This window comes from Fopius arisanus, unplaced genomic scaffold (genome assembly GCF_000806365.1).
Source record: "Fopius arisanus strain USDA-PBARC FA_bdor unplaced genomic scaffold, ASM80636v1 scaffold00001, whole genome shotgun sequence".
NCBI lineage: Eukaryota > Metazoa > Arthropoda > Insecta > Hymenoptera > Braconidae > Fopius > Fopius arisanus.
Window position 1 is genome coordinate 3,905,305 of NW_011887740.1, and position 8,957 is coordinate 3,914,261.

Genomic DNA, 8,957 nt, shown 5'->3' on the forward strand with positions numbered 1-8,957 from the left:
AGAGTAAACAAATTGTTAGGCCTAATGTTTTGGTTGTTTCAGCTTGCTCGAAGTTGAGCTAGGACTGTTTGTAGTCTAATTTTTCCAAAATAAAACTCTTGTGTTCGTGTCCGGAATATGCCGGTATCTGGCGGGAGGGGGTAAGGACGACGTCGGTATCGGCGATCGGCCGACTTCGGGTCGTGGGGTGGGGAGGCGTAGGCTCGGCTCCGTTCGGGCGCCGCACGACGCGTCAGTTTCGGTTTACCGCCCCAACCCAACGGTTGGCTGTCGCGTTCGTTTGTTATTTCCACGTGGAAGACAAGCATTATTCGCGATCAGTTCTTTTTTTATCGTCTCCATTCTCCGGTTATGGATGGCTCTATTTACGTTTATACATGCGGGCGTGTGAAAAGCTAAACGGATGATAAGATGTGCTAGCTGTGTGTTTGTGTCTCTGAATAACCATTGAACCGAGTCTAAGAACCGATTGAGTGCGAGTTTTTTAGTGTCGGGTTTTTGTTTTGTTTTGTGAGCAGTGTAGTATTTATTTTGGAGTTTTCTTTTGTTTACATCGACCTGTGGAATTCTTTTATTATTGTTGGATTACTCGAGCTGGGAGCATCGCGGGACAACATATAAGGTATGTAACAACAACAGAATACTTTTATTTTTCAGTCCCTGAATTATTTCCCTGAATTCTTATATATTCAAGGACGAGGGATATTTCGGTTACGATGCGTATCGGTGGTCACAATCCGAAGTAAAGACGCGCAAAATTTTAGCGTGTTTATTGTGTTTATGGCGATTCGTTTGTCTTTTGTTTTTTCTCACGCGTCAGTGGTACATGTCTAGTCCACACGTGGGGGGTCGACACTTGTGAAAACAAACTCGGGCGTCGGTTTGGGATTTTCCCTGCAGAGCGTCTGATTTTTGGGCGATGGATTATTTATCGAGAATCGTATGCGAAAATTCGGTACGGATAACTGTTTTTGCTGATTTTCTGGGGGATTGAGGTTAGAAAAGACCGGGGAAAGATTGAAATTGAGGGGGAATGTTTGGAGTGAGTGGAGGAAGTTTTTGCTGATGAATGAGCATTGATATCAAAATGATCAAACGAGAGACATCAATGAAGAGGGGGACGAGGAATGCGACGGGATGGTAATGGATAGTGCGTTATCAATTTCCAACGGCTAGGTCGGATTAAACGTGAGTTATATTATAGTGGTGTTTAGAGTTGCCTGGTGATACGGATTGGACTCTCTGCCCTAACCTATTTGTTGGTAACTATAGGGCTGCTGGATATCATGGGGAATGAGGTGGGATAAGGGGGGTTGAGGGGGAGGGAATAATTAAATCGCAGTTCACTCCTCACTGGCTAACCACCATGGGATAATAATCGTCCCGCTTTGGGACGTAATGACGTCCATGATAACCTCAGTCTGCCAAACCGGTTTACTGTCCTTTTTCGAGGCTTTTTTTTTCTCTCATTCTCCAGACGAAATACATTCACTCAGTGTGGAATTTTAGCAGCGAGTGGCTGCAGGGATTTTGAGAGAATAGATTCATTGTTCTGGTAGGGAAGTGTTTTTTTTCTCAATTGTCTTGTTTCTGTTTCTCTCATTGCGCTGAGTAGTTGTGGTACGATTACGGTATTTATTGTTTGCTGGTGGTTGACAATGGACGATTGAATTTAGTCGCAGATGATTGCCGTATGTTTTGGGATGAATTTTTGTAACAATCGTGCAGAGTAAAATATGAATATTTTTCTTCTTTAAAATCTTGATTGCTTTTTGCGGGAGTTCGTGTGGTCGCGAGTGGGGAAATTCATGTGTGGAGATATGGAAGGGATTGAGTCGAAAATTATTGATGATAGTCGTCGATTTTTGATGGTTTACGATTTTGGAAATAACTGACTTGGGCTGAGTATAAAAATACATCTGTCTTTCTTGGGGGTGAATTTCTGTAACAATTTTTGGATTCACTCCCCTGGCATATGCTCGAATCGTAAATAAAAACAGCCGAATGGTTTATTTTTTGTTCACTCGAGAAATTGCCTTCATTTGGCTCTCATAATTCCCCTATTCGCTGTCACTTTCATTCAATTGGAGTGTCGAAAGTAGAGAGGAGGCACGTCTGGGATGCTTTATTCTCAACTTTATGCTCTATTTTTACGATTTTTCTGGTTTTATTTTCTTCCTTTGGGCTCAATGGATGTCTCCAGGTCTTTGTCGAGGGTTCGAATGCTAGGTACACGCGATTGGCTCTCGGATTCGTTCAATGAGAGGGAAATATTCGGAGAAAAATACGGACAGGGGATAGTCCTAATTTCCCATGGACATCGGCCTGCGTTTGGGATTTCCCCGGAGGTGGAGATGTGAATATAAAAAAATATGGATTACTCTATATTCACTCTATTCGCACTCAATCCTCAGCGGTCCAGATGAAAATATTGGATAAATATGCAGCTGCGATTGAGTTCAGAAAAGACCATCTCGGACGAATGCAATTCGCAATTTTTTCCATTGCCATGAAAAAAAATATAGGATAAATGAAGTGCCAACTTATGGATGAAATGTAATCCTGTATTTTAGTAGATAGATCTTTTTTTCTAATGTCATTGAACTTTGAATATCGATAAATTTTTCTTGAGTTTTATTTCATTATCTAATCTCAATTTCTCAATCTCAATTTTCTCCGGGAATTTCGTTCTCCGCCTTGAAGAATTGATAGACATTCTCTCAGTAATATTTCATATTTTCTTCTTGAACGGTCACCTGTGGTGAGACGCGTCCATGAACGCGAGTTAACGGTGTTAATTACCCCATTGACGATTACAAGGGCGACAGGTGGTCAGTGCGCCTTTTCTGCGGAAAATTAATAATTAAAAAAAAAATTGGCCCGACAGAGTGATATTGACGTTTAGTCAGGAGAGAGATTGAATGGGTTAAATAATGAAAAATCGAGTGTAACCGCTGGACAACTCCATCGTTGAATAAACATTTGACAGGAGTAATTACGTGACCGATGAGAATGGCATAGCTATTGATCATGCGCGATGAATTTTTCATGGTTTACGTTGATTTTTCAGCGCTTGCACCTCGTAAATGTTGAAACGTCCACATAAAAACTAGGGCTTGTTGGAAGGGGAAGAACAGCTGCACTATCGTGCTTTACTCCCTCTGGACATCCTGCTGATCCTCAAGGATCATCCAATCGAGTGGAAGTGAATGAAATTCCTCGCGTGTTACATCCATTTGAAAGGGGCTTACTCCTCATAATTTTTACTAGCGCTAATGTAATTCGACGAGCGCACTGCGCACTTAGGGATTATTTTCATGGGAAAAAATGTTTCAATTTTCAACAGTCATTCGTTCATCTGAAATTTACCCCAATTTGTAAGGAATTTTTTAATTCTATGTTTATTCTATGATTCGTGGATCAATTCAAAATCCTCATTACTTGAATGATTGATTTAATGTAGGCCGCAATATTGAATTTTTTAGATTGACTATTTTTTTTACATTTCATTCATCGATTAATCTCGGAAACTATCGATTCAAGGCGGAAACGACTTTTTTGTAGCTGGTCTTTTCATATTACCTCGTAAAACTTATAATTTTTACGATGAATCGATATTCAATTAAACTGTAACAGTGGAGTCGTTTCATAGCACTTCGCTGCTGTTCAAACTTTTTATTTATCACTTCAATTTTGAAAAAAAAATTTATCGTGCAACTACATAATTTTTTCAAACCACTCTCATTTTTATCTCAATGTTTTATCCAAAAATTACGATTTTGCCAATGACGTCTTCTGAGTAGCTTTCATAACCGGTGAGGGAACTGTGTGTTTCGTAATTTTTATTGGGCATAAAGAAAATAAACTTGGTGAGTGTCAGAAATATATGGGGACATGAAAATTCAGATGAAATAAAAGTTTTTCACCCTGTTGTCTGTAACTCGTGAAGAAAACTCGTTGAATGAAACGCAAAGGGGAAATAAGAAAAATTTTTAATAAAAGTCGGAAACATTGCAGAGGGGGTAGCTACTGTTGAGCATTAAACCAGTCTCTATGCATAACCAAGGATTACTCTCATTGCCGTACACTGTAAAACACTTTAAATCGCTTGAGTTTGCTTTATAACGCGTGGTGCGTATTACCAGTCAGCAACCGAGAAAACACCTACCGTCTTGCGCGTGAACTCTCGAGAGGAAGTAGAGCATGAAAAAGCCGGGGCTGATACGAACCGATAAAACGGACTGTCCAGACTGATATAGGAAAAAATGCCTCTTTCAGAAGCGATGGAAAAAATGCACTGAAGAACAGATAATTTTTGACAAAGAGGATTTGGCTCAATAGACAGAGACAAGCGTTCGATAAAAATTCTACCACAGAAATTATCACTCAATATGATTTTTCTGTGGCGCTAAAAAAAAATATGCCGCAGTCACAAAAAATTCACGAATTCATAAATTTTTTTATTTATAAATTTTTTAAAGCAATAACATTTTTGTGCCGGTTATTATTGAAAAATGATGGAATTTCATTTGGAAATTTCACGAGAATTCTCGAAATTTGAGGGAAATAATCACATTTTTGGAATTGCAAGCCCATGACTTGAGAGATTGCGTCAAATTTATCGAACAGCCTGACAATTATCTTACCTCAGCATCCAACCTGAATTCTTAATTTCAAAAATTATCTTTCATCATCACCTGACCCCAGAAATTCCGTCACTTTTTCTTCAACGACACTGGGGCATCGGGGAATCATTACGAGTCATCCATTCCGCCGAAAGAATGCGCGAGTGTAAAAAAGTTGCGTTTAATTTAATACGAGGCCGAAGTACGGGAAGGGGAGGGCAAAAAAATATTAACCAAACGAAGAAAAAAGAAAGATGCGAAACTGGAATGTTAAATTCAGCAGTGCGCAGGTATTTACACGACACTCTGGGACCCGTTATGCAAGAATTGAGGGTAACGCAAAAATCTCCTGATGCACAAACTTACGATTAGCGTGATGCTTTCCTTTCTACCAAGTGTCATCCACTTTATCCTGAGTTTTAGTGCTTAATAATTTTTTTTTCCCCCTTATCTTCATCTGCATTTCTCCGGATCCTCGTTTCCATTTGTGCTGGGAATTCATTTTTTTTTTCTTTTCTCTTCTCATTGCACTTTCAAGTTTAACCGAGCATTTTTCCCCCTCCTATCTCGTAAAAATAAACAATCCAGGTGTAAATACATGGCCGCCTGAGGAATTCGTTGACATTTCATGTGTTGTATTTTTTTTTTCTCTCTTTCTCTCTCTCTCTCTCTCTCTTTTTATGAGTTTTTATTGTTAACTCATAAAAGTGGAGTTCTTTGGTATTTTTTTCTCGTCCTGGGGCGCTGGCGAGTGCACACCCAGACTAGGGAAAAATTCTGGCAGGTATGCCAAGGCCTGGGGGGCATCCAATGAACGGGTGGGAGGTGGGGTGAGGGGGAGATGGGGGGTTGGGAGTGTTTGAGTGAGATTCGTATGTTTTTCATAACTACCTGGGCGCCCCTGTTGGACATTCTCCTCCGGGCAATGGAGCCCTACGTTTTCTCTCTCTTACTCTCTTTTTCATCACTCTCTTTATCTTCATTTCTCTGTCCCTCTGTTTTGGCCTTCTCCATTGTTCTATAGCTCCCACAGTGTGTTACTCTGGCTCGCCGGTGTTGAATTTCGTTCACGAAGGAGCAAAGTTATTAACCTACGCGAAACAACAGTCTACAGCTGCACTCGTGAAAAAATTGGAATTTCAGGGGCAGTTCTGGAATTATTCTCGGGACTGTGACATTCAAATCTCGAGTTTCACTGGGAATTTCTGGGAAAATGGAAATATTCAATGGGAAATTAGGGAGATTTTTCTGGTGATATTTGCACTGGTATAAAATGATATTTGAGATTTTTAACAATGATAACGTGATGGGAAATTTTTGGAGAATTCTTCATTGATGAATTATTTAATTTGCTGCGTAATTATCCAGGAATTTCTAATAATGAACTTCATGGATTTTTTTTATAACTTGTTAATTTCCGCTGACCAAATTTCACAATTCAACTAGAACTCGTGCCTCTTTTCAATATTTTAACATTTTTCATTGTAAATTCAAAGAAAAAAAAATTAGCGGAAGTTATTCCCGGGTGATAAACGCAATCGTTAATCTTGACGAACGGTTTTCATTAACGCTGCAAGACGTGTTACGTAAAATGGTGAAAATGCAGAGTTTGTGAAATGACGAAACACGAGGAGGAATTCTGATAATTAATTCGCGGATTACGTGAGTCGATGAGGAATCAGGGAAAATATGGGATTGGAGTGTTATAACGTTACGAAGAAATCGAGTTATTAACATTTGGAGTATGAGGCCAGAAATAATTTGATACTAAACAAGCTCTGGTATGCAAGGGTCGGCCATGGATTTAATAGACATACCACCGTACGAGCTGCCTGCGGTCTCGGTCAGTAACAGGTCTCGACGTCCAGGACTATGGAATATAGGAATAACCCACCTTCATTCACCTGGAGGGCCCACAACCATGGGAACAAAGCGCCCCTTAAAACTTCCTAGTGTCGGCTATTTTCTCGACTTTATCATTTTTCTCCCTCTTTTTTTTCATTCCCTTTTGGTTTCATCCAGACGCTCCCTAATCACTCTCATCACTCACACGGATAGAAATTTATTTTCAAAATTACTGAAATTTAGAAATAGTGATCTACATCGTGCAGCCCAGGAATTTTTAGATTTTTTAGACCCCAGAAAAAAATCTGACTCCTTGACTTTGGGTTTTGGTTTCAAACGATTTATTCATGGAAAATTAATTCCTTCCCTTTTTGAATGTTTCCGGTAGTCGTCGTATAGGCTGAGAAATTCGAATTTTTTTAGCACCAAAATGTAGATAAATTATGCAGATTTCTTTTATTGCAACTTTAAAAGTAATTTTCTGAGTGGCTTTTCGTGCGAGTTGGAAACTTGTTTTCAGGGATAGAGATTTTTCTGGAGTGTGAATTTTTTTTATTCTGCTCATTCTCTTAATTTTTCGCGGTGGACTCATTTTAATACAGCAAATTGGTGTACGTTAACATTCAGACCTCAACAAGTGTTTTTGCTGGGGACGGTCTGCCTAAGGACGACTAACTCTCATTGTTTTGACAGCTAATTTTCCGTGTCTATGACTCTGGTGTGCCTGTTTAGCATATGCATTTGATATTCAGGCGGGGGATAGAGTTGACGTCAGATCCGTTAGACCAATGTGTAAATTGCCGGTGACACGTCGCAGGAAAAATCATAGAACAGAAAAAACAAATAGAGGTACTGTTGTCTCAACGTTGACCGTTCAGATTCAATTGCTATTCACCGAGTTCTTAGAATATACATTGAAAATGTTTGATCAGGGAAATCATATTTAATAATCAGACTGAAATAATTTTCTCGTTTGTCCAATAGACAAAAATCCCAATTTTTTTTTATGAATTATCCAAAAATTGCACTCAATGCTATTTGAGAGAAATTTCGAAGTTGTCTAGGAATTAGACAATTTGATTTTTTATCATGGATATAAAGATGAAAAATGTAAGATTTCCATGATTTTCAAACGAAAACTGAACGTTCAATCTTGAAAACCAGAAAGTTCAATGAACATGATTCAACCGTGTACAAAAATCGTAATAACAGATCATGCTGAAACTCTCGGTCTATCTGAAAAATCGCTTCACCAAATTTACTTTGAATTTAGTCCCATTCTCACGGCCAACTGACTCCTCCAGCAATCTATCGTGAACTAAATGTCCGTTTGGCGAATCGCCCGACACAGCTCTTACCAAAACAAAAGTAAAAAACAGGCACGGGGGAGGGGATTTAAAGTATAAAAAAAAAAGTCGTATACAACTGGAATTGTGTAGAAGCGGTGGTACGCCCAGTGCATCGGTAATAATCAGGCGATTCCGAGTGAGCAGTTTCCCCTCTTTTGACGCTCAAAGCACTTATTTCTTCCTGGCATACATCCAGCCACACTGAAGACGCCACTCCATGCGTCTCCAACTTTTTTTTTTCTTTCTCTTTTCATTCCACCATTGAGCTGGGTATAATCTTCGAGATAACTGAACTAGTGTGAATAATATCAGAGTTGCTTGATATCGTCCGGGAAATTGTTGGGGTGAATTTCAAACAATGGTTGTGGATGTGAACTCGTTCCAGATTATCGTGTTAATCTCCTGTTCGTACTCATTTATTGATCAATTTTTTTTATTGTTCTCCATCGGGTTTTGGCAGAAAAAATTAATTATTCCCGCGCATGATAAGTTCAACGAAATTAACGGTATGAGATCTTCCGTAGTTTTTTTTTTTCGCTTGTTATCAATTCTACTGGGTTTCAAGGAATTTAATTATTGATAATTCATCGCTTGGTGGAGGAATCAAGTCCTTTCGATTTTTGGTAGAAAATTGAAAATTTCAAATGATGAGACATCATAAAAAATTGGATGATGAAAATTTCGGGAAATGTACGTGGAAAATCAGGACAGACATTTTTAACAGAGTATATTAGTTTAAAATAGTGATTAACAAATTTGAAGAAGACTTCATACAAAGACAAATGCGGTTGGGCGTTAATGTTACATTCAACTTTGGTTATAGTCGGGATTAATATGGGCGAGGGCCACAGCTGGTAGGACGTTAATAAGCTTTCGTAATACGGTACGGTGGTCCGTAAGAACACACAAATGCTATGTGCATACACCCACTTTTTAACCCCTCAATAACCATCTATAATTTGGTGTACAAACACTACACTCTTATCGCCCGTCCTGCCGTGTTTACCCAGTGATTTTGAACCAATTTTTTTCGTCAATATTTTCATTTGCAACCACCGAGAATTATTTGCCCGAGGTCAAAAAGCGCCAGAGGAGATTGTCATTTTATTGGCAATAAACTGTCATTTTAATTTGCCAC

At 39.0% G+C, this 8,957-nt stretch overlaps 1 protein-coding gene across 5 annotated transcripts in view; it reads left to right on the forward strand.

Annotated features, from left to right (window-relative positions):
* The first annotated feature begins 255 nt into the window (after positions 1-255).
* kug (kugelei) overlaps positions 256-8,957 on the forward strand; it is a 178,158-nt gene continuing 169,456 nt past the window's right edge. For all 5 annotated transcript variants that reach the window (XM_011299469.1, XM_011299497.1, XM_011299479.1 and 2 more), the window contains exon 1: positions 256-622. The gene's annotated coding sequence lies outside the window, so the exon portion shown is untranslated. The remainder of the gene's footprint in view (positions 623-8,957) is intronic.